We start from the raw sequence: 27,965 nt of genomic DNA, 5'->3' as shown, positions 1-27,965 counted from the left end.
ATAAGCAGATTCAGAAGGATGTAGGTTGCAGTAGGTACTGGGGGATGAAGAAGCTTGCACAGGATAGAGTAGCATGGAGAGCTGCATCAAACCAGTCTCAGGACTGAAGACCACAACAACAACAACAATGCACGACCGCATGGTGCAGGTCCTGTACGGGCCTTTCTGGATACAGAAAATGTTCGACTGCTGCCCTGGCCAGCACATTCTCCAGATCTCTCACCAATTCAAAACGTCTGGTCGATGGTGGCAGAGCAACTGGCTCGTCGCAATACACCAGTCACTACTCTTGATGAACTGTGGTATCGTGTTGAAGCTGCATGGGCTGCTGTACCTGTACACCCAAGCTCTGTTTGACTCAATGCCCAGGCGTATCAAGGCCGTTATTACGGCCAGAGGTGGTTGTTCTGGGTACTGATTTCTCAGGATCTATGCACCCAAATTGAGTGAAAATGTAATCCCATGTCAGTTCTACTATAATATATTTGTCCAATGAATACCCGTTTATCATCTGCATTTCTTCTTGGTGGAGCAATTTTAATGGCCAGTAATGTATTATACAGCACTTAAATACGTAGATCTCATAATATGTACAAAAGCTGCACACAACACAAGCCCACCACTGACAACAAGAAAAACAGTAGAAAATGCCAGAGACTCTTTTATCGCAGTTTCTTATGAGCATTCCTTCATGTATTTCTAAAACCAGTCACTCCACTGAAAGATGAACAGGGAACACCATGTGTGCCTAGCTACACTATCCTCCAACTGCAAAACTCTCCCCTTGCTAGTTATTTTCAGCCATTAGCTGTTGCCGAAAATCGTACTGCTCTGAGTGACGGCACTGGTTGCTGAATCACATTCATTTTACGTTTGATAAATGCGAAAGTGTTACTGAGTGACTTCATTCAGAAGTTTAAGCTGCTGTGCATTCACTGTGACTAGATGAATACATATTCAGAGAAACAACCCCTTTGCAATGCGCATCGGTACAAGAGAGAAGTTGACACGAAGTAGTGACACCTATTGCCATTCAGAATCTGGATACTTACGTATTGTATACTGTACTGAGATATGCTAGCTTTTTATTAGACTTAAATATATGTTAATTTGCGTTGTGTGTCCACTCTTTAAGCTTATTTCGGAATCAGATTGCGTTAATAATCTTTTACTGCCTCTGGTACCGCGCGCCGCGTAATTTGAATCCCCGCCAAACGTCATGGATGTCGAAGACCCCTAGAGGTCTCTGCACCATCGCGCCGTAAGCTGTGGCGGCGCGCGCCTCCTGGCCCGCTTTTAGAGTGAGGGCGCCAGAGTGGAACACGTGGTCTCAGCGGCAAATTGCGGCGCCCCCGATAGAGTACTCGAGCGCCTGCCTCTCGCTCTGCCAGCCAGTCTAACCTTGCGTACGTCTCTGGAGACGTCGCCTCACCTTAAACAGCTTCTACATCTAGCTTCTACATCTACATCCATACTCCGCAAGCCACCTGACGGTGTGTGGCGGAGGGTACCCTGAGTACCTCTATCGGTTCTCCCTTCTACTCCTTGTATTCCAGTCTCGTATTGTTCGTGGAACGAAGGATTGTCGGTATGCTTCTGTGTGGGCTCTAATCTCTCAGATTTTTTCCTCATGGTCTCTTCGCGAGATATACGTAGGAGGGAGCAATATACTGCTTGACTCATCGGTGAAAGTATGTTCTCGAAACTTTAACAAAAGCCCACACCGAGCTACTGAGCGTCTCTCCTACAGAGTCTTCCACTGGAGTTTATCTATCATCTCCGTAACGCTTTCACGATTACTAAATTATCCTGTAACGAAGCGCGCTGCTCTCCGTTGGATCTTCTCTATCTCTTCTATCAACCCTATCTGGTAGGATCCCACAATGCTGAGCAGTATTCAACCAGTGGGCGAACAAGAGTACTGTAACCTACTTCCTTTGTTTTCGGATTGCATTTCCATAGGATTCTTCCAATGAATCTCAGTCTGGCATCTGCTTTACCGACGATCAACTTTATATGAACATTCCATTTTAAATCACTCCTAATGCGTACTCCCAGATAATTTATGGAATTAACTGCTTCCAGTTGCTGACCTGCTATTTTGTAGCTAAATGATAAGGGATCTATCTTTCTATGTATTCGCAGCACATTACATTTGTCTACTTTGAGATTCAATTGTCATTCCCTGCACCATGCGTCAATTCGCTGCAGATCCTCCTGCATTTCAGTACAATTTTCCATTGTTACAACCTTTCGACAAACCACAGCATCATCTGCAAAAAGCCTCAGTGAACTTACGATGTCATCCACCAGGTCATTTATGTATATTGTGAATAGCAACGGTCCTATGACACTCCCCTGCGGCACACCTGAAATCACTCTTACTTCGGAAGACTTCTCTCCATTGAGAATGACATGCTGCGTTCTGTTATCTAGGAACTCCTCAATCCAATCACACAATTGGTCTGATAGTCCATATGCTCTTACGTTGTTCATTAAACGACTCTGGGGAACTGTATCGAACGCCTTGCGGAAGTCAAGAAACACGGCATCTACCTGTGAACTCGTGTCTATGGCCCTCTGAGTCTCGTGGGCGAATAGCACGAGCTGGATTTCACACGACCGTCTTTTTCGAAACCCATGCTGATTCCTACAGAGTAGATTTCTAGTCTCCAGAAAAGTCATTATACTCGAACATAATACGTGTTCCAAAATTCTACAACTGATCGACGTTAGAGATATAGGTCTATAGTTCTGCACATCTGCTCGACGTCCCTTCTTGAAAACGGGGATGACCTGTGCCCTTTTCCAATCCTTTGGAACGCTACGCTCTTCTAGAGACCTACGGTACACCACTGCAAGAATGGGGGCAAGTTCCTTGGCGTACTCTGTGTAAAATCGAACTGGTATCCCATCAGGTCCAGCGGCCTTTCCTCTTTTGAGCGATTTTAATTGTTTCTCTATCCCTCTGTCGTCTATTTCTATATCTACCATTTTGTCATCTGTGCGACAATCTAGAGAAGGAACTACAGTGCAGTATTCCTCTGTGAAACAGCTTTGGAGAAAGACATTTAGTATTTCGACCTTTAGTCTGTCATCCTCTGTTTCAGTACCATTTTGGTCACATAGTGCTTGGACATTTTGTTTTGATCCACCTACCGCTTTGACATAAGACCAAAATTTCTTAGGGTTTTCTGCCAAGTCAGTACATAGAACTTTACTTTCGAATTCATTGAACGCCTCTCGCATAGTCCTCCTCACACTACATTTCGCTTCGCGCGTAATTTTTGTTTGTCTGCAAGGCTTTGGCTATGTTTATGTTTGCTGTGAAGTTCCCTTTGCTTCCGCAGCAGTTTTCTAACTCAGTTGTTGTACCACGGTGGCTCTTTTCCATCTCTTACGATCTTGCTTGGCACACACTCATCTAACGCATATTGTACGATGGTTTTGAACTTTGTCCACTGATCTTCAACACTATCTGTAATTGAGACAAAACTTTTGTGTTGAGCCGTCAGGTACTCTGTAATCTGCTTTTTGTCACTTTTGCTAAACAGAAAAATCTTCCTACATTTTTTAATATTTCTATTTACGGCTGAAATCATCGATGCAGTAACCGCTTTATGATCGCTGACTCCCTGTTCTGCGGTAACTGTTTCAAATAGTTCGGGTCTGTTTGTCACCAGAAGGTCTAATATGTTATCGCCACGAGTCGGTTCTCTGTTTAACTGCTCAAGGTAGTTTTGAGATAAAGCACTTAAAAAAATTTCACTGGATTCTTTGTCCCTGCCACCCGTTATGAACGTTTGAGTCTCCCAGTGTATATCCGGCAAATTAAAATCTCCACCCAGAACTATAACATGGTGGGGAAATCTACTCGAAATATTTTCCAAATTATCCTTCAGGTGCTCAGCCACAACAGCTGCTGAGCCCGGGGGCCTATAAAGACATCCAATTACCATGTCTGAGCTTGCTTTAACCGTCAACTTCACCCAAATCATTTCACATTTCGGATCTCCGTCAGTTTCCTTCGATACTATTGCACTTCTTATCGCTATAAACACGCCTTCCCCTTCACTGTCCAGCCTGTCTCTGCGGTATACATTCCAATCTGAGTTTAGGATTTCATTACTGTTTACGTCTGGTTTCAGCCAACTTTCTGTCCCTAGTACTATATGGGCGTTGTGACCGTTTATTAATGAGAGCAGTTCTGTGACCTTTCTATAGACGCTCCTGCAGTTTACTATTAGCACATTAATATTGTTATTCCCTGTTGCACTTTGTCTACTGCTACCATATTTACTTTCTTGTTCTGTGTACGAGTGGACGTGGTTGTTAGATTTTCTTGTGACTCCGTTGTTTCGATCTTGTTATTGTTCGTTCTGTCCTTCGTTGGTCGTGTCTGTCCCCTGCCGTTGTGTTGTTGTTCGCGGGCCGCACCGCGGGTCCTGCCGCGTTTTCCGTCACTTCAACCCCGCCACCGTTCCGGTCGCCGTTACAACACTGCCTTTGCATTTTAGTTAAGCAAATCGCTGTAACAAGATGGTTAGCTCCTCATTACCACAGGGAGTGACTGACGCCACTTTCAACTTCAAGCATGAAGGGACGCAGATGGTCCGCAGTAATGTCTATGTAGCCCACAGCTGTCATAGCGGCTTTTATTAGCACCACAGGTTTCAGGGAAGCTCAGGTGAATACCTCCTACAGCATAATACATCCAATCTGCCTGCGTCCGTGATGGGGTACATGTTTCGGGCAGCCTGGATGACGGGGTATTCAGACATGACCATCGACCTGGTGTAACAAAAAACGTGATTCATCCAACCATTACACAAGCTGCCATTGAAACGTGGTCCATTCTCAATGAATACGTCACCACTGCAATCGTAATTGACCATTTCGTTGCGTCAGTGTGGGGTCGTCTGCTGTGGAGTCCAATGTGTGCTGAACGGTGTGCTATGGAGCGCTTGTGCCTGCATCAGCACAGGCTTCGACCTCCATATTCTGTAATGAGGGGTGGATGAACAACACTTTGTAGCCTACTCTGGTTGCACAGTCCGTCACCCACTTTCGATATTGGAGTATCGGCCACTTTCCTCTCGGCCGTACTTTCAAATACGCGTGCCACCAGTTACTCCGCTGCGTTTCCTGCAGCCGTCACCGCGGCACGAGGGCGCTTCCACGAACGATTACGCCGCTACTAATGAGATAAAAGCATTCCCTCTCCGGAACTCCAGCTGTGGGTGTACTTAAGTTCGAACATTTTTGCGCTGAGCCCATCTTGTGAGTTTGCCTGTTGAATAGTATTCACAGCATTTCGTAGTAGCCAGGGCCCGGCCTCTTCTGAATAGACATTGTATTGACGAGTTACAGATTTCCATATTTTTTTGTATATATATATATATATATATATATATATATATATATATATATATATATAGGGTTAGTCACCTAGCGTTACCGCTGGATATATTTCGTAAACCACATAAAATACTGACGAACCGATTCAACAGACCGAACGTGAGGAGAGGGGCTAGTGTAATTGTTTAATAGAAACCATACAAAAATGCACGGAAGTATGTTTCTTAACACAAACCTACGTTTTTTTAAATGGAATCCCGTTAGTTTTGTTAGTACATCTGAACATATAAACAAATACGTAATCAGTGCCGTTTGTTGCACTGTAGAATCTTAATTACATCCGGAGACATTGTAACCTAAAGTTGACGCTTGAAACCTCCGACGTTCAGTTGCGTGTTGTAATAAACACGGGCCACGGTCGGCGAGCAGCATCTGCAGGGACATGTTTACGATGACGACCGTGTTTACGAGTGTGGCTGTAGTGCACTGTTGTGGTTTGGTCTAGCTGTCGCAGTGTCCGCATGTAGCGCTTGCTGCTATCGTTATTCTGCATTCGTCTCCGCACGCAGACCAACTGTAGCACATCGTGTTACCAGACGTCTGTGATAGTGTATTGTTGTAGAAACTGTGACCATGGTGTATTCGAACTCTGAAAAGGCGGAGATGATACTCATCTATGGCGAGTGTCGACGAAATGCAGCTGAAGCCTGCAGGGTGTATGCAGAACGGTACCCGGACAGAGAGTATCCAACGTACCGCACTTTGCAAAACATCTACCGCCAAGTGTATGCAACAGGTATGGTCGTAGCACGCAAACGGGTCCGTAACAGGCCCGTCAAAGGAGAAGCGGGTGCAGTTCGTGTGTTAGCTGCTGTTGCCATAAGCCCACACATGAGTACACGGGACATTGCGAGAGCCAGCGGACTGAGTCAAAGTAGTGTCATGCGCATACTGCATCGTCACCGCTTTCACCCGTTTCATGTGTCGCTACATCATCAATTACTTGGTGATGGCTTTAATCATCGAGTGCAATTCTGTCAATGGGCATTAACAGAGAATGCGTTGCAGTTCTACATGTTTACCTATGAAGCGGGTTTCACAAACCACGGGGCAGTGAATCTACGGAACATGCATTACTGGTCCGTGGACAATCCTCGCTGGCTCAGACAGGTAGAGCGACAGCGACCGTGGACTGTAAATGTATGGTGCGGAATCATTGGCGACCACCTCATTGGTCCTCACTTCATTGCAGGGCCCCAAACAGCTGCAACATACATCGCGTTTCTACAGAATCATCTGCCAACGTTGCTCGAAAATGTCCCACTGGAAACGCGTCGACGTATGTGGTATCAGCATGATGGTGCACCTGCACATTTCGCAATTAACACTAGCTTGACCCTTGACAGGATGTTCGACGGGCATTTCATAGGACGTGGAGGACGCATAAATTGGCCAACCCGTTCTCCTGATCTTACACCTCTGGACTTCTTTCTGTTGGGTACGTTAAAGGAGAATGTGTACCGTGATGTGCCTACAACCCAAGAGGATATGAAACAACGTACTGTGGCAGCCTGCAGCGACATTACACCAGAGGTACTGCGGCGTGTACGACATTCATTACGCCAGAGATTGCAATTGTGTGCAGCAGATGATGGCCATTACATTGAACATCTATTGGCCTGACATGTCGGAACACACTCTATTCCACTCCGTAATTGAAAACGGAAACCACGTGTGTACGTGTACCTCACCCGTCATGGTAATGTACATGTGCGTCAGTGAAAAAGACCAATAGAAAGGTGTTAGCATGTGGACGTAATGTGCTGTTCCAGTCTCTTCTGTATCTAAGGTCCATCACCGTTCCCTTTGGATGCCTACGTAATTCGGTGTTCTCCGATACACACGATCGAACAGCGGAGGAGTGGTACCCAAGCGTCAACTTTAGGTTACAACATCTCCGGATGTAATTAACATTTTACAATGCAACAAAAGGGACTGACGTATTTGTTTATAGGTTCAGATGTGATAACAAAACTAACGGGATTCCATTTAGAAAAACGTAGGTTTGTGTTAAGAAACATACTTCCGTGCATTTTTGTATGGTTTCTATTAAACAATTACACTAGCCCCTCACCTCACGTTCGGTCTGTGGAATCCATTCGCCAGTATTTTATGTGGTTTACGAAATATATCCAGCGGTTATGTTAGGTGACTCTCTCTCTCTCTCTCTCTCTCTCTCTATATATATATATATATATATATATATATATATATATATATATATATATATATATATATATATATTTCTAGTCGAAACAAGGCCCCGGAAGTAGACAACATTCCATTGGAACTACTGACATCCTTGGGACAACCAGCCCTGACAAAACTCTACCATCTGGTGAGCAAGATGTATGAAACAGGCGAAGTACCCTCAGACTTCAAGAAGAATATAATAATTCCAATCCCAAAGAAAGCAGTTGTTAACAGATGTGAAAATTAACGAACTATCAGTTTAATAAATCACGGCTGCAAAATACTAACACGAATTCTTTACAGACGAACGGAAAAACTGGTAGAAGACAACCTCGGGGAAGATCAGTTTGGATTCCGTAGAAATGATGGAACACGTGAGGCAATGTCTGACCTTACGACATATATTAGAAGATAGATTAAGGAAAGGCAAACCTACGTTTCTATCATTTGTAAACTAAGATTAAGCTTTTGGCAATGTTGACTAGAATACTCTCTTTCAAATTCTGAAGGTGGCAGGGGTAAAATACAGGGGGCGAAAGGCTGTTTATAATTTGTACAGAAACCAGCTGGCAGTTATAACAGTCGAGAGGCGTGAAAGGGAAGCAGTGGCTAGGAAGGGAGTGAGACAGGGTTGTAGCCTATCCCCGATGTTATTCAATCTGTATATTGAGCATGCAGTAAAGGAAACAAATTAAAATCCATGGAGAAGAAATAAAAACTTTGAGGTTCGCCGATGACATTGTAATCCTATCAGAGATAGCAAAGTACCTGGAAGAGCAGTTGAACGGAATGGACAGTGTCTTGAAAGGAGGATATAGGATGAACATCAACACAAGCAAAATGAGGATAATGGAATGTAGTCGAATTAAATAGGGTGATACTGAGGGAATTAGATTAGGAAATGAGACACTTAAAGTAGTAAAGGAGTTTTGCTATTTGGGGAGCAAAATAACTGATGATGTTCGAAGTAGAGAGGATATAAAATGTAGACTGGCAATGGCAAGGAAGGCGTTTCTCAAGAAGAGAAATTTGTTAACATCGAGTATAGATTTAAGTGTCAGGAAGTCGTTTCTGAAAGTATTTATATGGAGTGTAGCCCTGTAGGAAAGTGAAACGTGGACGATAAATAGTTTGGACAAGAAAAGAATACTTTCGAAATGTGGTGCTACAGAAGAATGCTGAGGGTTAGATGGGTAGATCACATAACTAATGAGGAGATATTGAATAGAATGAGGAACAAGAGAAATTTGTGGTACAACTTGACCAGAAGAAGGGATCAGTTGGTAGGACATGTTCTGAGCCGTCAAGGGATCACCGATTTAGTATTGGAGGGCAGCGTGGAGGGTAAGAATCGTAGAGGGAGACCTAGAGATTCACAAGGATATAGGTTGCAGTAGGTACTGGGAGATGAAGAAGCCTGCGCAGGATAGAGTAGCATGGAGAGCTGCATCAAACCAGTCTCTGGACTGAAGACCACAACAACAACAACATATATTTCTACATTCAGCTCTACTGTTAGGAACTGCTGCTGCTACTTCAGCAGCAAAGTTAGGTATTATTTTTATTATTTTATGTTAGATGTAGAATAAATAAATTCAGAATTCTCTGTTCATGAACAGTAACTGTTCCTCTCTCCTGTACTCACACAACAACCACACAGCACGCTAAAACACACACAATAGCCCACGAAGAGCCGACCAGCTTTGCCTTTTCTGAGTTGCTCATTTCGAGACGCAGGGATGTAACTGGCTTCTCTTTGTCAGAGTCGCTTACGTAAGTGGATTTCCTCATTCGCAACGGGCATCATCGCTAGAACGATTCCCCGTTTGTCTCTGCTTCGCCCATACACTTTCCTGCTGCGCCTCATGCTCGCAAGGCCACTTGCCGGCATTCGGTCTCGCGGTGGGCAGTGGCCATAGTGTTATGGTTCATTAGTATAGGGCTGGCAATCATTATACGAAATGAAGCTTGTATCCAAGTCTTTCATCACTTATAAACGACTGTTCAATCAAATTACTTTTCTGTAAACAACAGCAACGTCAGTGAATACTCCATCTGATTAGTTGTTCATACACAGGATGATTCACCTGTCGTTTTATGCAACCCGCAATGCCACAGCTGGTCTACATAAACCGTGCGCTGTCTACACGCAAACTATTACTCCTACAAAAAATAAAAAATGAACAGAACCTATTGTAGGAAATTTAGTATAGTCTTGTGCTGGAACATATTTTCGCTAGAAGCCGTAGTTCGCGAGTTATTCAAGAAAAACATACAAAACTGAACTTCAAACGCACCCACAGTCCCACACTCGGCCCCCATCGGACAAGAATTCTAGTATGCTGATCATGTAACTCCCTCCTACCACTGTACAAATATTTGCGACTGCACGAATTGTTTCCCGCTTTCAACCGTTTTTGGTCTTCATTGACCGTCCTTATTACGCCTCCGGATTAGTCGAGCTCTTATAAATTGTTAAAACTACTTTCGTATAAATTTTATCTAACAATTTTGTGAATTTTAACAACATATAATATTAGGAATTACATCGTTGTATTCGCCAGTACTTCTGACTACGAAACGTCTGTGCTTGTAATTATTAGGTTTGGATCGAATTGGCGACGTAATTAGTTTAGGGTAACGTTTACGGGAGTCTTTTTACGTTAATTATCCTCACGGCCACGATTAAATCAATAATGTTAATAAGGTAGCCCTCTATGTAAGTGGCGTAATAGCTGGTCAGAGTGGCCGAGCGGTTCTAGGCGTGACAGTCTGGAACCGCGCGACGCTACGGTCGCAGGTTCGAATCCTGCCTCAGGCATGGATGTGAGTGATGTCGTTAGGTTAGCTAGGTTTAAGTAGTTCTAAGTTCTAGGGGACTTACGACCTCAGAAGTTGAGTCCCATAGTTTAAAAAAAATGGCTCTGAGCACTATGCGACTAAACTTCTGAGGTCATTAGTCGCCTAGAACTTAGAACTAATTAGACCTAACTAACCTAAAGACATCACACACATCCATGCCCGGGGCAGGATTCGAAACTGCTACCATAGCGGTCGCTCGGCTCCAGACTGTAGCGCCTAGAACCGCACGGACACTCCGGCCGACTGAATCTCATAGTGCTCAGAGCCATTTGAACCATTTAAGTGGCTTAATAGTCCAGTCGATATAGACCAAGAAAAAGGTAGAATATCTGTAGCAGTTCGTGTAGTCGGGAACTATTGTACAGTTTTGGAAGGAATGTCACGAACAACATAGTAGAAATGCTGACTGGTGAGGGATAAGTGGGGGGTGGATGTGCGCTTAAAGGTCACTTTTAATTTTTCTTGAATAACTCGAAAACCTTAGCCCCTCTAACGAACACGTACCCCAGCAAAAAATTTAACTACATTAAATTTCCTTCAGAAAGGTCCTCTTCATTTTTTCTGCAGGACGTGGTTTATGGAGGCCAGCTATAACACTGTGGGTTGCATAAAACGACAGCGGTAAGGTAGCTGAATCGTCCAGTATGCTGAGAGTATCGTAGGTCCTATAATGCTTCTTGCAACACACCCTGTGTTACTTTCCTTTCTGTTGAATGGTTGCCGTCCAGTACAGCGTACTGGGTTCTGTTAATCAAAATTTACGAACCGGTCACGTATTAGCGAAGATTCTCCATGTGGTTACACCTTAGGTACTAGCCGACAATGTGGCACAGTGTTGACCCGTTCCGGAAATCTAGGAAGACGTAACCTACCTGTTTATTGCCGATACGGCACGGGGTGTGAATAAAGCGAGCTGCGTTTCTTACGAATTGTTTTTGCTTAAAACCTTATTAATCTTCTGGATCCTGTAACAGACGTATGTTAGCGATATTGGTTTGTAATTATGTACATTTGTACTTTTACACATTTTGTAAATATTTTTGACCAACGTTCTTTTCTGATCTGCACAAGAGATTCTCAACTTATAGCGTGTTCAACATAAATTCTAATAGGAATTCCGTCATCGCCTGGTGTCTTGTTCACTTTTGTACATTTAACCATTTTTCAGTGAGGTAGATGCTTATACCACTATCTCTCATTTGCAGATTGTGTTATGGTCAAGCGTTGGTACTGTAATGTCCTCATGTGTAAACAATTTTTAAACGAGAAATTCAGAATTTCTGCTTTCTGTTTGCTATGAGCAGTTTCGCACCAGACTGATTCACGAGAGATTGAATGGAAGATTAGGACCCGTTCATTGACTTTGCATGAGAACAGAATTTCATAGAGTTTCCTGAAATAAATTAGGAAATTTGTCGTAAGGACTATGGGACCAAACTGCTGGGGTCATCGGTCCCTAGACCTACGAACTAAATCTAACTGAAACTAGCTTACGCTAAGGACAACACACACAGCAATGCCCGAGGGAGGACTCGAACCTCCGACGGGGGCATCAGTGCGAACCGTAACAAGACGCCCAGAGACCGCACGGCTACCCCGCGCGGCTAAAAATACATTTTATCAGTAACTTTCTGTGAAAACTATTGTAAGCCTCACGCATAGCCCTTTTTTACTGACGCACGAGTTGATAGTTCTGTTTTCTCAGTTTCCCTGTAGTCTTTTGTAGCAAGAGTGGTTTTTTGCTAAATTCCTTGGAGAAACTATTGACCAAAGATGGGTCTTGGTAGAGTTTATGCAGTTATAAGTATCTCCCGGGATTTAGATGACGGCTGCAAGAAAACTACAGGATATACAGAAAAATGAGACCTATCAATGGATAGAGCGGCTCTCCAAGTTTAGAATTTTAGTAAATGAAATTAATTCGTGCCTAAATTTAAGTAAGTCCATGAACAGATTTCTAAGCTGTCGCACCTTCCCTATCAATTCGTCTGAGCTACTTCAGTGAAGTACATGCATACATCGATGTTTTCCCTATCACAAAGAGGCTATAATCTGCTTACCTCTTTAATATCATGCGGATAATCTGGTAACCGCTATAATCCACTTCGACAGAGGCGCCAACTAAATCGATGTGTGCGATGATGAATTACTTAACATGGTATGGACTTGCACTGGTGTTGCGACGTTCTCTCTCCCTCAGTGGGAAAGTCGTCCTTCATTCACGGATTGTATGATCGTTAATACTAGTTCGTAGGTCGTACAAAAAGATTACTTAGGCGAACTGAGATCAGACGCCATCAATAGACCTATTACGACCTAAGTAAAGACTCTGCCCTATGTTGCTTGTTTTTCTATACGATTAAGTAACTTAAATATGTCTGATAGCTGTTAAATTTTCTATTCTTGTTGTGCTATCAGATACCAACTCATGTGAGGACACGTTATGCGTTATACCACTTAAATTCTCTTTCTGCCACGGACAAAAAAAAACTAGTCTTTCCTCTTAAGTTTCGATGTAGTCCAACCAGTTCAACACATAATTGACTGATTCTTTAGTACTTCTAATCACTTGTGCATTTGCGTTGCTCTGACATAATAACGTAATAAGGTAATAAGTTCGATAGATTTTACTGCAGTACCTACAAGGGTGTTGTACTGCAATAAAAAAAATAATACGAAAACAAGAGTAATAATTTTCATGTGGAAACAATCGATAGCGTTCAACGAAATGCGTGCATGTGTCGGTACGAAGCTCGTCATTTTTATCTTCAATCAAAAGTAAATTTAGTCTGAAAGCCTGTCAGTGTACATGGAATTCCGGTTCCATGTCTTCCGCCTGCTAACGTTAAACGAGCTGCAATTCTTTGCTTATTTAGAGCGACCGTAGCCATACCTTCTAGATTAAGATATTCAGTCACTTTATTAGTCTACCTCTGAAAACAGGCCCTGGTTATAAGAGCTTCAATTTTACAGTATTCGGAAGCCGATAAGCCATCATCAACTTATGTCTGAAGGTTTCTGCCGACAGAGTTAATTTACATAAAACTCTTCTTGATATCAAGCGCTTCATAGTAGGAAACCAGTTTCAGATCAAGTTAATAAACATCTGTGTTCATGGATTTGTAAACTTTTTTAGTCATGTAATGTTTAAGAAATGGGTCCCTGTCCTGGAAGCACTAATACTCGATGAGTTATCACTAGGTACAAAGAATAACTGTTTCGTTTTACATTACTGGAGTTACATTACGAAACGCTTCAAAACTTGTGAATATTTTATGCATTTCGAGCTCTAGAGCGGTAGAAATGCCACTGTTTTCATTATGTACAGATGATATTGAGAATTGTTTACTCGGCTATTAGTTACGATCTTCAGATCTAGCAGTAGTAATGTTGTGAAACTGTAGCATATCATACTCATAAACCTGTCGGTATGCATGATTAGCGCATTAACATTGCCCAAGACATCATATCGCTACTGCCACAGACGTCGTCACTTCGGAATGCGACATCTCACGAATGCCATATTTACTTTACGTCAGCTGCTTCTTCCCACTTACGTTCATTACAAGAAGCTCGGTTTATTTTCTTCCATAGTCTTTTGACTCCATTGTAAGTTAACACGGAATAAACATAATTAAACGGCCGTTTTTTTTAGTTTGCTTCCACAGTCTTTAAATTCCTCGAGAGGTGTCATACCGTCTAAGAGTGTTTATTTGTAAGAGGGGCGTTCAATAAATAATGCAACGCTTTTTTTCTCGGTGAATTTCGGTTGTGGGACGACGTGGGATTCCCACTTCAACCCATATATTTCCATGAAGTTGAGATAGGTGGCAGCGCTATATGTAGCCTTCAGCATGGCATCTGTAAGAGACGGGAGAGAGCTGTCATTGAATTTCTTTTTGTGGAAAAGTACGTTTTTAAGTGTACGTTTAGGTTAGGTTAGGTTAGTGGTTTTTAACGTCCCGTCGACAACGAGGTCATTAGGGACGGAGCGCAAGCTCGGGGTAGGGAAGGATGGGGAAGGAAGTCGGTCGTGCCCATTCAAATGGCTCAAATGGCTCTGAGCACTATGGGACTCAACTGCTGTGGTCATAAGTCCCCTAGAACTTAGAACTACTTAAACCTAACTAACCTAAGGACAGCACACAACACCCAGCCATCACGAGGCAGAGAAAATCCCTGACCCCGCCGGGAATCGAACCCGGGAACCCGGGCGTGGGAAGCGAGAACGCTACCGCACGACCACGAGATGCGGGCTGCCCATTCAAAGTAACCATCCCGGCATTTGCCTGAAACGATTTAGGGAAATCACGGAAAACCGAAATCAGGATGGCTGGAGACGGGATTGAACCGTCGTCCTCCCGAATGCGAGTCCAGTGCGCTAACCACTGCGCCACCTCGCTCGGTTTTGTGGAAAACCAGAGCATCATAGGATAAATAGAAGTTTGAAGAATATTTATGGAGACCTGGCAGTGAACAAAAGCACGTTGAGTTGTTGGGCACGGCGTCTGTCATCATAGCATAAGGTTGAGCACCGTGTTCAATCTCCAGCGTGCTGGCCGGCCGCACACAAATGTGATGCCTGCAATGTTGGAACGCGTGGACACACTCATTCGAGGTGACTGACGAATCACAATCAAACACCTCGCTGCTAAACAGGATGTCTGTCTTGGTAGTGCTGACACGTTCGTCCACCAGTTGGGGTATTGTATTGTATTGTATTGTATGTTAACCGGGGACCTAGAAACGACGGAGAGGCTCCGTCCTCGCCGCAGCCGCTGTGGTCCACAACCCCACGACGACTACCGCAGTCCACTTCACCCCTCCGTCTCCCCACATCGAACCGAGGGTTATTGTGCGGTTCGGCCCCCGGTGGACCCCCCAGGGAACGTCTCACATCAGGCGAGTGTAACACCTATGTTTGCGTGTTAGAGTAATGGTGGTGTACGCGTACTTGTTGCGCAGCAATCGCCGACACAGTGTAACTGAGGAGGAATAAGGGGAACCAGCCCGCATTCGCCGAGGCGGATGGAAAACCGCCTAAAAACCATCCACAGACTGGCTGGCTCACCGGACCTCGACACAAATCCGCCGGGCGGATTCGTACCGGAGACCGGCGCTCCTTCCCGCCCGGAAAGCCGTGCGTTAGACCGCACGGCCAACTGGGCGGGCCACCAGTTGGGGTACTCAAAGGTGTGTGTGCCCGCTAGTATCCTCGCCGCCTAACGGGAGACCATAAAGGGCAACGAAGGACCAGCTGTGCGGAATTGCTTGTGCGTTGAGAGGCTCACTGAGACAATTTTTTGTCGAGCAGCGTCACAGGTAATGAAACATGAGTTCATCGCTTCGAATCAGAAACAAAATACCAATCTATGGAGTGGAACCAACTACATCTCCTCTGAGTAATATGTCCAAAGCTCCAACCTCTGCCGGTAAAGTCATGGCGACGGTCTTTGAGACACTGTTTGATTTCCGCCCTCATTGTGGAACTATCAACTCTGAAGTGCATTGCGCTACCTTCGGGAAACTAAAGAAGCGGTATCAGTGTGTTCGTAGCCACAAAAATGCAAACGAACTGCTGTTGATCCATGGCAACGCAAGGCCTTACAACTCTGCGCCGCCGAGAGGAGCTCACAAAATTTCATTGGACTGTGCTTCCTTATCCACCCTACAGCACGGGTCTAACACCTTTAGACTTCCATCTACGAGGGTTGGAACTTAAACTGTGGCAACTATTTATTCACAACCGATACAAAAGAGATACATGTTTTCACCTGTTACTGTCCTTCAAAGTAGTCACCAGTGTTGTGTAAAACCCGTTGCCAGCGAAGTGGAAGGCGTAGTATACCATTAGCAGAGCCTGTTCTGTTGACGGTGCGAATGGAGCGGTCCGCTGCCTGTCGAATCTCTGGAACAGTTGGTTGGTTGGTTTGTTTGGGGAAGACCAGACAGCGTGGTCATCGGTCTCATCGGATTAGGGAAGGATGGGGAAGGAAGTCGGCCGTGCCCTTTCAGAGGAACCATCCCGGCATTTGCCTGGAGTGATTTAGGGAAATCACGGAAAACCTAAATCAGGATGGCCGGACGCGGGATTGAACCGTCGTCCTTCCGAATGCGAGTCCAGTGTCTAACCACTGCGCCACCTCGCTCGGTCTGGAACAGTTCTGAAGCGAATGCCACGAAGTGGTTCCTTGATCTTTTGAATGAAATCAGTCACCAAGAATTAGGTCCGGAGATTGTGGTGGATGGTACAGTACTTCCCGGTCTCATCGACCGAACAGAGCAGCCACAGCTTCCGCTGTTTGCGCCCGCGCATTGTCGTGAAAATGATGGGTGGGTTGCGCAGAAAGTGTCGCCGCTTCTTTCACAAAGCAGGACGCAGGTGATGCTCCAAAAACGAGCAGTAATACTGTGCATTGACGGTCTGCTGTGGAGGAACATAATCCGATAGGATAACACCATCACAGTCGTACACGAGAATCACCATAACTTTAGACTGCTCCATTCGCATCATCAACAGAACAGGTTCTGCTAACGGTATACTATGCCTTCCACATCGCTGGCAACGGGTTCTACACAACGCTGGTGACTACTATAACAGTAACAGCTGCAAACATCTAACTCTTTTGTATCAGTTGTGAATAAATAGTTTCCACTATTTAAGTTCCAACCCTCGTATTTGCTCTAACGAAGGATGCACCATTCCACGAGAAGCAGTAAGTGGATTATGGGGAGGTTATTGATACAGGAATACGTTGGCTCCAACGTCGACCAGTAGAGTGGTACCATGAGGGCATACAAGCCCTTCCACTAAGGTGAACTGAGATTATGTTAGAAAATAGAGAATAATATGGTGTACTGGAATCCTGAACAAAACCAAACTGCTTTCAGAAAAAAATGTGCTGCATTACTTCTTGAAATGAGACACTCTTGGTTGTCAATTGTTTAATATGTTTATTGGCAAAGATGCCTTTAATCTTTGTGTCATTGCCAATAAATAGACAAAACAATTTGCAACTAAGACTATTTTATTTCAAGAAATTTATTATCGATCGCTGCAACAGTCGTCCAGCATGGAGTAGGACCATTTTTTTTCTCCTTATTGAACGACCCTCGTATTTATTGAAGTAATTATTGGCCATTCTCGGCTATATATCCGTTTTCAAACACTCTTCTTGCGCCAAACGTAACGACTTGCTGCTGCCAATGGACTAATTGGTTATCGAAACTATGAAACGATATTACAGATGATAACTGCTGAGAAAGCCTTTTGATATAAGAGGAAGTGAAGAAAGCATTGTGTCACATCATCAAAAGTTGAACACAAAAGACTGTTCTTACACGGTTAAAAAGTGATTGCAGTAAAGAGATTGTAATAAAATGAAAGGCATTCCAGCCAAACATAAGGTACAGAAAGATGAAGGTGAAAATAAGAAGCGTGGAAAAGAATAGGAAGAAAGAGGAGCTGCAAAATATCACTTGAGGACGTAAAAAGGATCCTTTTGAAAACTCTTGGACGTTCCGATTGCAGTGAAAAGATATATAGGCGAATGACTCGCTTGTGATTCTTCGGACCCCGGATTGCAAATTCTCAGTGACGATGAAATCATTCAAAGTTGAGACAAGAAACTGATGGCCCGAAGAATGACATTGTCACTGAACCAGGCGCGGGAGGCGTTTCCGTGTCTTGACACTGAGCTGACATGGCTGGAGTGGCTGCCTGAGTGTGACCATACACAGCTGTTCACCGTCAAGCGGATGCAAGACTTGGCTGCACGAAAACGATTGAAGACAGGAAAAAAATTTACTCTGACCGGTACGCTGAAGAACTGAGACTGTACGTAGGTGCAGTACTGTACAAACTCTAAACAACACCGTTTTGTAGTCATTAAAGTAATCTTACATTAGTATGTATACACAAAATTATCTATTTTTAAACAAATGACGTGTTTTCATGGTTTATCCAATTATCCGGAAATTTGACTATCCGCATCGGGTCGTGGCCGAGCGGTTCTAGGCGCTTCAGTCCGGGACCGCGCTGCTGCTACGGTCGCAGGTTCGAATCCTGCCTCGGGCATGGATGTGTGTGATGTCCTTAGGTTAGTTTTTTTAAGTAGTCCTACGTCTAGGGGACTGATGACCTCAGATGTTAAGTCCTGTAGTGTTTAGGGGCATTTTGAACCGCTTCGGGTACAGTCCCGAGTCATTCAGATATATGGAGTTCTATTTTATTTTATTTGCAATTTTTGAAATGCGTCATTTTACGTTTCTGTGCATATAAAGCAAGTTGCTAATCTTTAGAATACTGTGAAATCTGATCTACATCTGACTGGATATTTGTGCAGCTCTTAAATAGTCTCTCATTAAAGATAACTGCATCATCTGCAAACGGTATGAGGCTGCCATCAGTATTGTCTGTCAGGTCGGTAATATACAACACGAACAATAGCGGCCTCAATACTCGTCTCCGGGGCACCTCTGAAGTTACTTCTGCTTCTGTCAATGACTCTCCGCCCAAGGTAACGTGCTCTATAAGAAGAGATTCCACATTATCACAATAGTGTAGTGAAGTGCATAACGTCTTTCGAAATTCTAGTGTTACCCTGCATTTAATATCGGCAATAAAAAAATTTAACTGTATTTAAAACTATATGTCGTCTGATGTTTTCCCCATCTATGCAAGGCGTACAGTCCGACCGATTGCTCAGTATCACCACCACTGTCCCTTCGTCTGCAGCGTGATGTGTAACAGACTGCACAAAATGTGGTGGGGACTGAAATTTGAATTTCTCACCATGTTACACAACTCACGTTACACTGTGTACAGTTCTGATCATGAAAGTAAAGAGCACTTGTAATTTTGAGTTTAATTGAGCTTGTTACGCCTAATTAACACAGAAAAAAGTACATACCCTTTAACACCACACAATAAAGTCTGCACCGTGTCATTCCTAGGATTTCAGATGTGGAAAACACATTTTAACAACAGGGAGCAATACATGAAAAACACAGCATTTAGCGTACGGTCATCGCAGTTCGTTGTCGTATTCATCAGACTGCTAAGCAGCAGCACGGTCTGCATATTCTGGACATATCTCACTTTCGGCGACAATTTTTCACTTTAGTCAATCTATTTGATTTATAGAATAGTCGAAATTAACAGAACGTATAGTCCAGGATTCTTATTAAGAGTTTTTTTTCTTCAAAAAAACACTGAATGTAATTCTTTTTACCAATTAATAACTTGTTCAAAACGCTTAGACTTCAATGACCATCTGAATTCTACGTGGAAGAGAATCTATGAGGTGACTAACAAGTTTCTTTCTGCCACCTCCTCCCAGGCAGCTAGAGTGACATTCGAAAGATCATCGGTAGTTCTTAGCACAGTGGGAATCCAGTTTTCTTGCACGGTCCGTTTCGTCTCTGCCTGTACGGTTCCAATGAGGCCAGTCGAGAAGATAAAATTTTATTCTGTTCGCCAAACCGCTGCTGCAGCGTATGTGACATGTGTACTGGATACTGATCTTCCAGAGAACAATGAATACAGTACGCTCATTGTTGTGTTTATGGCGTCCATCATTCAGCGCGGCCTACACTAGTCTATATCGTGACCTTGCGTATACTCTGATTTGCCGCTATGCGTTCCGTCTTTCGTTTTGTTTCGTGCTTGTGTTTTAATTTACAGTGCCGCATATGTATTACAAGAGAAAACGGGTTGTTTTATTGTTGGCAGAGAAAATAAAAGTTCTTGAACAATTAGACAAAGACGAAGCGCTTAGCTGAGATTTTAGCGTAGGAACAACAACAATTTCAGACGTAAAAATGGAAGTCCCCAATTTTAAATGTTGTGTCTGTTCTTGGGTAAGAAGATGGGAGATCGGCGAGAAAATCGATGAAAACAGGAGAAAACAAAGAGCATGAAGAGGTCGTATTCAAGTGATGTCTGTAGCGGTCAGCATTAGGAAACCCTCTGATCTTGAAACAGATTGATCCTTCAGGACACAGTTGTCGGACTGATATCATTACGTTATCCATAATGTTTTACAGGGAAGTATCGAGTCGTGAATCTGTCCTATGAAGCATGAAGTCAATTGGAACACATCCCATCTCAACTTACCATAGACACACGGCCACTGCGAGATGATTCGCAAATAGACATGCGATCTATACACTTGTAGTGGACCATCACTCTATGGGGATAATACTGATTCGTCTGATAATATTACATTCAACCAGTCACGACAGGTTTTTACCTCAGCATATGCCAATAAACACAGGTTGTGATCACCATGGAGCAGCTTCCTGGTGACCGCATGTGTGTTTTGCAGTCTAGTCGCAAACCGGTATAAAACCTTGTCAATCGACCCTGGAAACGTCAGCTGGATTCTCCAGTATCTCGACATCATTTTACCCATCACAGCACAGTGCGCTTAGGAACATCAGACCGTGCACCAGCCTCCGACACTGTCAAATTCCCTTTCTCCACAGGAACAATCATCCAGCCTCGAACAGCCTCTTGATGATGAGGAATGGCTCACGAAACAAGTGGCTGGACTCAAATCGAGGTGTTTCGTGTATTAACCTCGAATCTTTTACTATCATTGTCTACTGCAGAACAAATCGTGCGATGACAGACTAAACTAGCCACCCACCTTGGACATATCAGTCAGTACAGCAGAACACTGTCACAAAAGGCGGACGTATCACCTAACGTGATAAACAGCTCCAGAACGACGTTTCTCTTAGTGTAATGTGATATTCGGAGGCGATTAATCTGTTCAGTATCTCTAAATGTGTCCAAAAAATGATTTAGGCCAGAGTCCTCAGTTTCCGAAACAAATCAAGGTTAAAAATCATCAAGAGTGAATCCTTTACTACTTTCATCTCGAGAGTTGGTGCGGCAGTGCTTACCTACCAGAACTTCGAATATTCAAATCCCAGCATTTTCTTTTAACACGTGGGTAATTTAAAAAACTTAACAGAACTGGACATTAACTCCGCCATTGGCGGTCGCCAGTCCGTGGCCTCATCACGAAAGTGATGACGAAGGAGGAGGATGACGAGTAACAACTACGCTAAAAAAAAAAAAAAAAAAACCGGAATCCATCTAGTTCGGGATGGTGTCCCCTTGTGAGGGCCCCTGCCTAAGGTCACAAATGGACCTCCAAAATTTAGGAACGTCTGTGTGGAAACCACCGGTACTCTGGTCAGCCTCTGTTGGCTCTTTGAGCTCGGCCGCGATTCTAGAACTCGAAAGTCCAGTCGAAATTCCTGTGGATCGCGCATGTCATGCAGAGAAGAATCGGAACTTCTCAAAAAAACCCTCAAGGCTTAGAGAATATTTTGCATCGAAACACTCAACACAAACACACTACTGAAACAAGGTAAACTGAAACAAGAGACCAACACGATGGGCAAATTCAATATCAAAATTCTGGCAACACAGGAAACACGATTCTCGGATGAGAACCACTTTGACTCGTAAAACTTCAGAACACACAAGAGGAAATCAATCATAACCATTCCAGTAAGATATCTTACACTCTTCGGAAAGGGATTTATAGTACACGCATCGACACTGCACTCTGTGATAGATTTCACACAAATATCGGAAAGTATCAACATCCATGAAATGAAACGGTCTGGAAACAAAGCCTACACGCTAATCAATGTACGCGCCCCCACAAATAACTAGAACAAGAAAAAAGCACAGGTAGTGATTTGGAAGAAACCATCAACAAAACCGCCATGAAGCACGAAACGTGTTACTAGGAGATTTTTAATGCCCGATTAGGGAGAGAAAGAAACAACAGAGACACAACAGGAAAATACACGGCGCACAAGAGGACAAACAAGAATGGAGAGCATACAATCAACTTCTGCAGAAATTTCGACCTCAGAATCATGTCAACGCAATTCCAGAAACCATACAAGAAACTACGAAATTGTAAATCCCCCAACAACGCCCTAAAAGAATTTCAGACCGACCACATAGCGATATCTAGGAAAAATGCCACAGAAATTATGAATGTAAGAATAAAGAAAGGATGTTTTGAATCCGACCATCACCTGCACCAAATCAAAGCGGAATTTATACCCAACAGAAAAAAACAATAGAATCAATAGAACTTTCAGAAGAGAGTCAAAGTACTTACAGTCAAACGAGAAAGAAATAACATAAAATATCAGGAAAATCAACAGTAATCTCTGGTCAGAACTGACAAAATAAATAAATAAACGCGCTTATAAAATTTGTGCAACCACTGAGAAGAAAGAAACACAGATGGTCAGATGTTGGAACATGACATGCGACAGAACCATAGAACACAGAATCCCAGCCTGGAAAAAAATTAACAGTAATAGAACATCCGAAAAAATGGAAAAAATTCAACAGGATACGGAAGATTACTTCTACAATCATTAGTAGAGGAAAAAGAAGTTACGAAAACAATAAGTTGAAAGACACAGAAGAAAACTTTAAAAAACACAAAATTTGTGCATGACATTTAGAGGAAATACGGCAGAACAACAGCCACTCAGCTCATGCTTCAAAAGACAGGACGGAACAATGGAGACAAATCCAAAAGCGAATAGTGAAATTTTAGTGTAATACTTCGACACACTATTAAACTGTGATAAACGGACAAACAGTCTACACCTCGGGAAGCCAAAGCCTAATCTGGATTCCAAACTTCCAACACACGAGAAGATCGTGAATATAATAAAATCGTTGAAAAATAAGAGAGTACCTATAGAAGATGGAATGATTTCGGAAATCTGGAAATTTGACCACGTAAACGCTACACCCAAAACACGCAGAATCATATAAGATAAACAGAAAATGTACCAGAACAGAAGAACTAAAATCAGCGTTGTTACAACCCCCCCCCCCCCCTTACATACAAGAAAGGAGAAAAACCAGACCCAAATAACTACAAGGAAATTTCAGTACGTCCAGTGACATACAGAATTTATCCAAAGCCATGTTAAATCGTCTAAGGCTCCAGATAGATCTAGGCATGGGAGTATACCAAGGAGGGTTAAGAAATCGTACACTGAAAGGATATGATGTCAGAGATCAATATTAACAACGAGAAATTCCAGAAATACCACAATAACATTCGTCAACTTCAAGAAGTCCTTCTAGTTCATAGACAAAGGCACACTCTTCAGCACATTGGAAGAAATGAAGTTGGACTATAAGACCACAAAGCTAACCCAGGAAACATTAGCGAATACAACATCAGAAGCGAAGATAATGGGACAGATCTCTGAACCACTCAAAATCAAGACAGGAGTGAGACAGGGAGAAGGTCAGTCATCCATTCTATTTAACACTTTTTTTTAATAATCAGTACATGGTACAAAAGAGTCAATGGCGTAAAGATACGGAAACTCAAGGATAGAACCCTCAAAATAAAATGTCTGGCCTTTGCTAATATAGCCATGATAACAACTGACAGAAAAGAAGCCAAAGATGCTCGAGAGGCACTACACGACATATCAGCAAATTTATAAACGGGTTATAAAACTCACACGAAAGAAACGTAGTACATGGACACAAAATCCTCTGGCAGACAACTACTGTTAACAAAATATGGAAAGATGACACAAGTAGAAAGTTTCAGGCACCTGGGAGAGATGTTAGAGAAACAGTTCTGAACTCGACATACAATGAAAAATTGTTCACAAAAAGCATACAGACTTATATGGAACCTTTACAACAACAGAAGTATTTCCACATGTGTCAAATAAGGACACAATAGTACAATAGTCTTACCAGAGGCCGTGTATGTCTCAGATAGCCGTGTATGTCTCAAAAACAACGGCAGTTAAGGGAAGGCCGAAATTCAAGAGGATGGAAAAAAGAAGACAGTAAAATAGTGAGAAAGATCAACGGGCCAGTTCAAAGGGAGGTGCTATGGATAAGGAGACTGACAAAAGGGCTGTACAAATAGAGACCATTATAAACAACATCAGGAAAAGAACGGCAACGTTACACGGACACATACATAGAATGAATGAAAACGGATTGATCAAGAAGATTTTTAACATAGTGACAACTAATAATGTGAGAACCAACCAGGTAAAGGAAGCCACGGAAAACCTCAAGACACTAAACATCTCCATAGAAGACATGACAGACAGGAAAAATACAGAGAAAAAATCAGAATACAGAAATTTCAGCTATCATCCAAAGAGAAGAAAACAGGAAATAAGTGGCCAAAAGAGAGGAAGAAGAACCACAATGAATATATGAAAGATTTTAGAGAAAAAAAAGAGAGAGACAAAATTAACGATAATAATAATACAACTGGGTATTAATTTTACTTTGTGCGTTTACAAGATAATATGATGAAAAAGGTAAGAATAATTAAGTATGCAGTTATTTACAATCATAACGCATATCGTTTCATATTAGCATTGAGGTAGCAACGGACGTTGTGTAATTACGCACAGACACGTTTTCATGAATATAATTCAAGTTTCTTGTCCAACATCTAATAATTTAAGGAATTTGCATGCCCCAAGATGACTTTTCCTCATCACGCCAATGTATATTGCGGAAGATTTGTCTATTTTGAATGTTTTTGTGACTTCTATCGCGTGATACGCCGGCAAGACTCCGAGGTTGTCAGTTGAGCTGTTTAGCATACCCGTAAGGTGCTATGGATCTGATCCCCAGGGACCTACAGGGAAGGGAAGGATCTCAGAACATCATGAAGGTTTAAGAGAAACAACGCCATACCTTGGATAACGTCTTATTAACAGAAAATTAAGGGGTGGTGCAATTAAGTGTGAATGTATTAAAGAACTACAAAAGGAAACCATCTTTTACTAGACAATTTCGCTTATTGTCATAAGTCATCAAACAAAATAATTTACCCACTAGACCAAGCACATAAACATTTAATATGTACACAAGACGTAGCAAATACGAATTGTAACCTTGGCGCACAGTAATACGAAACACTGCTGTGGATAAGGCCAATGACTGCGAAGATTCTTCGTGATTTCAAGAAGGATATGCAGAAAAGTAAAAGTGAACACCAATACATTCGCTAAAGTAAATGCTGGGTGCAACTATCTGGCTGTGAATGTTAAAGTTGCGTGATGAAACCTTCATGAAAGATTAACTGACTGTGTTTCTCCGCCTCAGTGGCTGCATCATTGGCACGTCCTTACCACTCTTGAACGGTTCGAGTCTAGAAGACGGCTGCAGCAGCGGCTGGAAACTCAGAGTCCAGTGGAGCTTCTGTATTTTGCTGTGAGCTGCAGTTCTCTGCCAAGACCTGGATCAAGCCGACTATTCATTGTATTACGCCGTTGTAGCAAGTATACTCTTCGATGTCTTTCCCTCAAGAGCTTTGTAACTTCTCTCTCCAAAACTTTGATGCTTCTGCAGCGCCGGAATCTTTCCAGCTGGCTGCACAGACACTGCATGTTCTGACCAATAATAATATTATAAACAAGATTAACAATTTTCCTATTCTTGCGGATTTTTACATGATTAACCAATAATGGTATGGCATGGGAAAGAAAGCAGAAAGTCTCCCCCGCTGGAAGACAGTTTTCCATCCACAACCAACCAAAAGCCTCGCACAGAGGAATTCACGCCTCCTATCGACATAATTACTGTGAGCCTATCACAAAATTTCTTGCTTGGATTTTAATGATTATTCCTGTGTGGCATAGAAGCATCCAATGGCTGGTCCCACAATCTAAAATTCTGTGTTTTCAGCTGGCCTTCAGATCTTGTCTAGACAAAAACGATGCCATTTAGCGTCTCGCCAATGCAGATTTTATGGAATGCAGTGCACCGTCTACTACACTCCTGGTGTGTGAACACGGAAGACTACTACTTCATTGTTCTGTACCTGTGTGGAGACGGCTTTCAGCACCAAACAATTTTACGACACTCCAGTCCTTCTACATTAAATTCTCTGTTGTGAACCAGCAAAAGAAAGCCCCCAAGGTTATAGAAATAACAGAGCTCCCTCAGTATTAAAGGGAAGGACAAGTAGTAATTAGGAGTACAATCGTTGGCAGCTGCGAATATTTTCAGCAATTTTCTTGCAGCATTAAAGAATTGACTGTGCCGACTATTGGATCTACTTATTACATTATAAAAACAGGTTACGTGACAGTTTGGGCATAAATTGCCTCATAACAAAAGGAAGTTCAGGAAGAGATTGCCTGGATGGTTATATGAAACGATAGCCTTTACGATTATCTATAATGTTTCCGAGAACTAAGGGTTAGTGTCCTGAATCCTTTCACATAATGTGCTGAAGTGCGTCAAACGTGGTGGGTCGTCGGGTGTGGCTACTACTACCAGGGTTTGTTTGACGTCTGAGTTTCCTGCCGTCTTAGTGAACGCGTGGGCTGTCGATCGTGTTTTGCTTTTATCCGTCGATGCAATATGGCGAAGGACATTTAATCTTTGATTAGGGACCTCCGCTGTCTCTACGGCATATTTTATGGACCTTACTCCAAAGGGAAGTCCTTGTTTTTAGCTCTCTTTCCTCCCGTAATTTGACTTAACGCGTAGTCGCTTTTAAATTATTTTACTTATTGGTGTTCCAGGATCATGACATGGGCAGTTATGACCTCAGTTGTTTTTGCGCCCTAAAACAAAACAAAAAAAAAGCTAATTGACAGACTTTAGTTGTAGAATCGTAAACAAGCCTCAGTGTTTGTTCTGCTAGTGTTGCATAGACTGAATAATGAGTTTTTGATAATCTTTGAACTTCTGCTAGAATATGATGGAATTAATCCATATTTCTATATGATCAATGTCATTACTATTATTATTATTATTTATAGTATTGCATTGTATTGAACTGGGGACCTAGAAACGACGGAGGGACTTGGTCCCCGCCGTAGCCCTCAGTGGTTCACAACCCCACAACAGGTTACAGCAGTCCACTCACCCCACCGCCGCCCCACACCGAACCCAGGGTTATGGTGCGGTTCGGCCCCCAGTGGAGGTCCCCCACCCCCCACCCCCACCCCCTCCGGGAAAGTCTAATTAACGTCTCATTCAAGACGAGTGTAACCCCAATGTTTGCGTGGTAGAGTAATTATGGTGTGCGCGCACGTGGAGACAGTGTTTGCGCAGCAATCGCCGACATAGTGTAACTGAGGCGGAATAAGGGGAACCAGCCCGCATTCGCCGAGGCAGATGAAAAACTGCCTTAAAAAGCATCCACAAACTGGCCGGCACACCGGACCTCGACACTAATCTGCAGGGCGGATTCGTGCCGGGGACCGGCACGCCTTCCCGCACGGAAAGCAGGGCGTTAGACCGAACGGCTAACCGGGCGGGCTTTATTTATAGTAGTCAGAGCTATCCGTTAGGAATGGTCTAATAGTAAATGTTGACGTCAATTTTATCATAATGTCACCACAAGGGACTGTTGATGATTTACGCCCCACAAACTGTCACGCGTATGGTGGAAGATTAAATGCTCCTCGCCGGAATATATGGA

General features: G+C 43.1%; 1 non-coding gene across 1 annotated transcript; it reads right to left on the bottom strand.

Annotated features, from left to right (window-relative positions):
- Positions 1–14,803: 14,803 nt before the first annotated feature.
- On the bottom strand, positions 14,804–14,876 carry Trnaa-cgc (transfer RNA alanine (anticodon CGC)). The gene has a single exon. It is a non-coding gene; the product is annotated as a tRNA-Ala (tRNA).
- Positions 14,877–27,965: the final 13,089 nt, after the last annotated feature.

The sequence above is a fragment of the Schistocerca serialis genome, chromosome 6 (genome assembly GCF_023864345.2).
Source record: "Schistocerca serialis cubense isolate TAMUIC-IGC-003099 chromosome 6, iqSchSeri2.2, whole genome shotgun sequence".
NCBI classification, from domain to species: domain Eukaryota; kingdom Metazoa; phylum Arthropoda; class Insecta; order Orthoptera; family Acrididae; genus Schistocerca; species Schistocerca serialis.
This window is presented reverse-complemented; position numbering and strand designations above follow the sequence as displayed.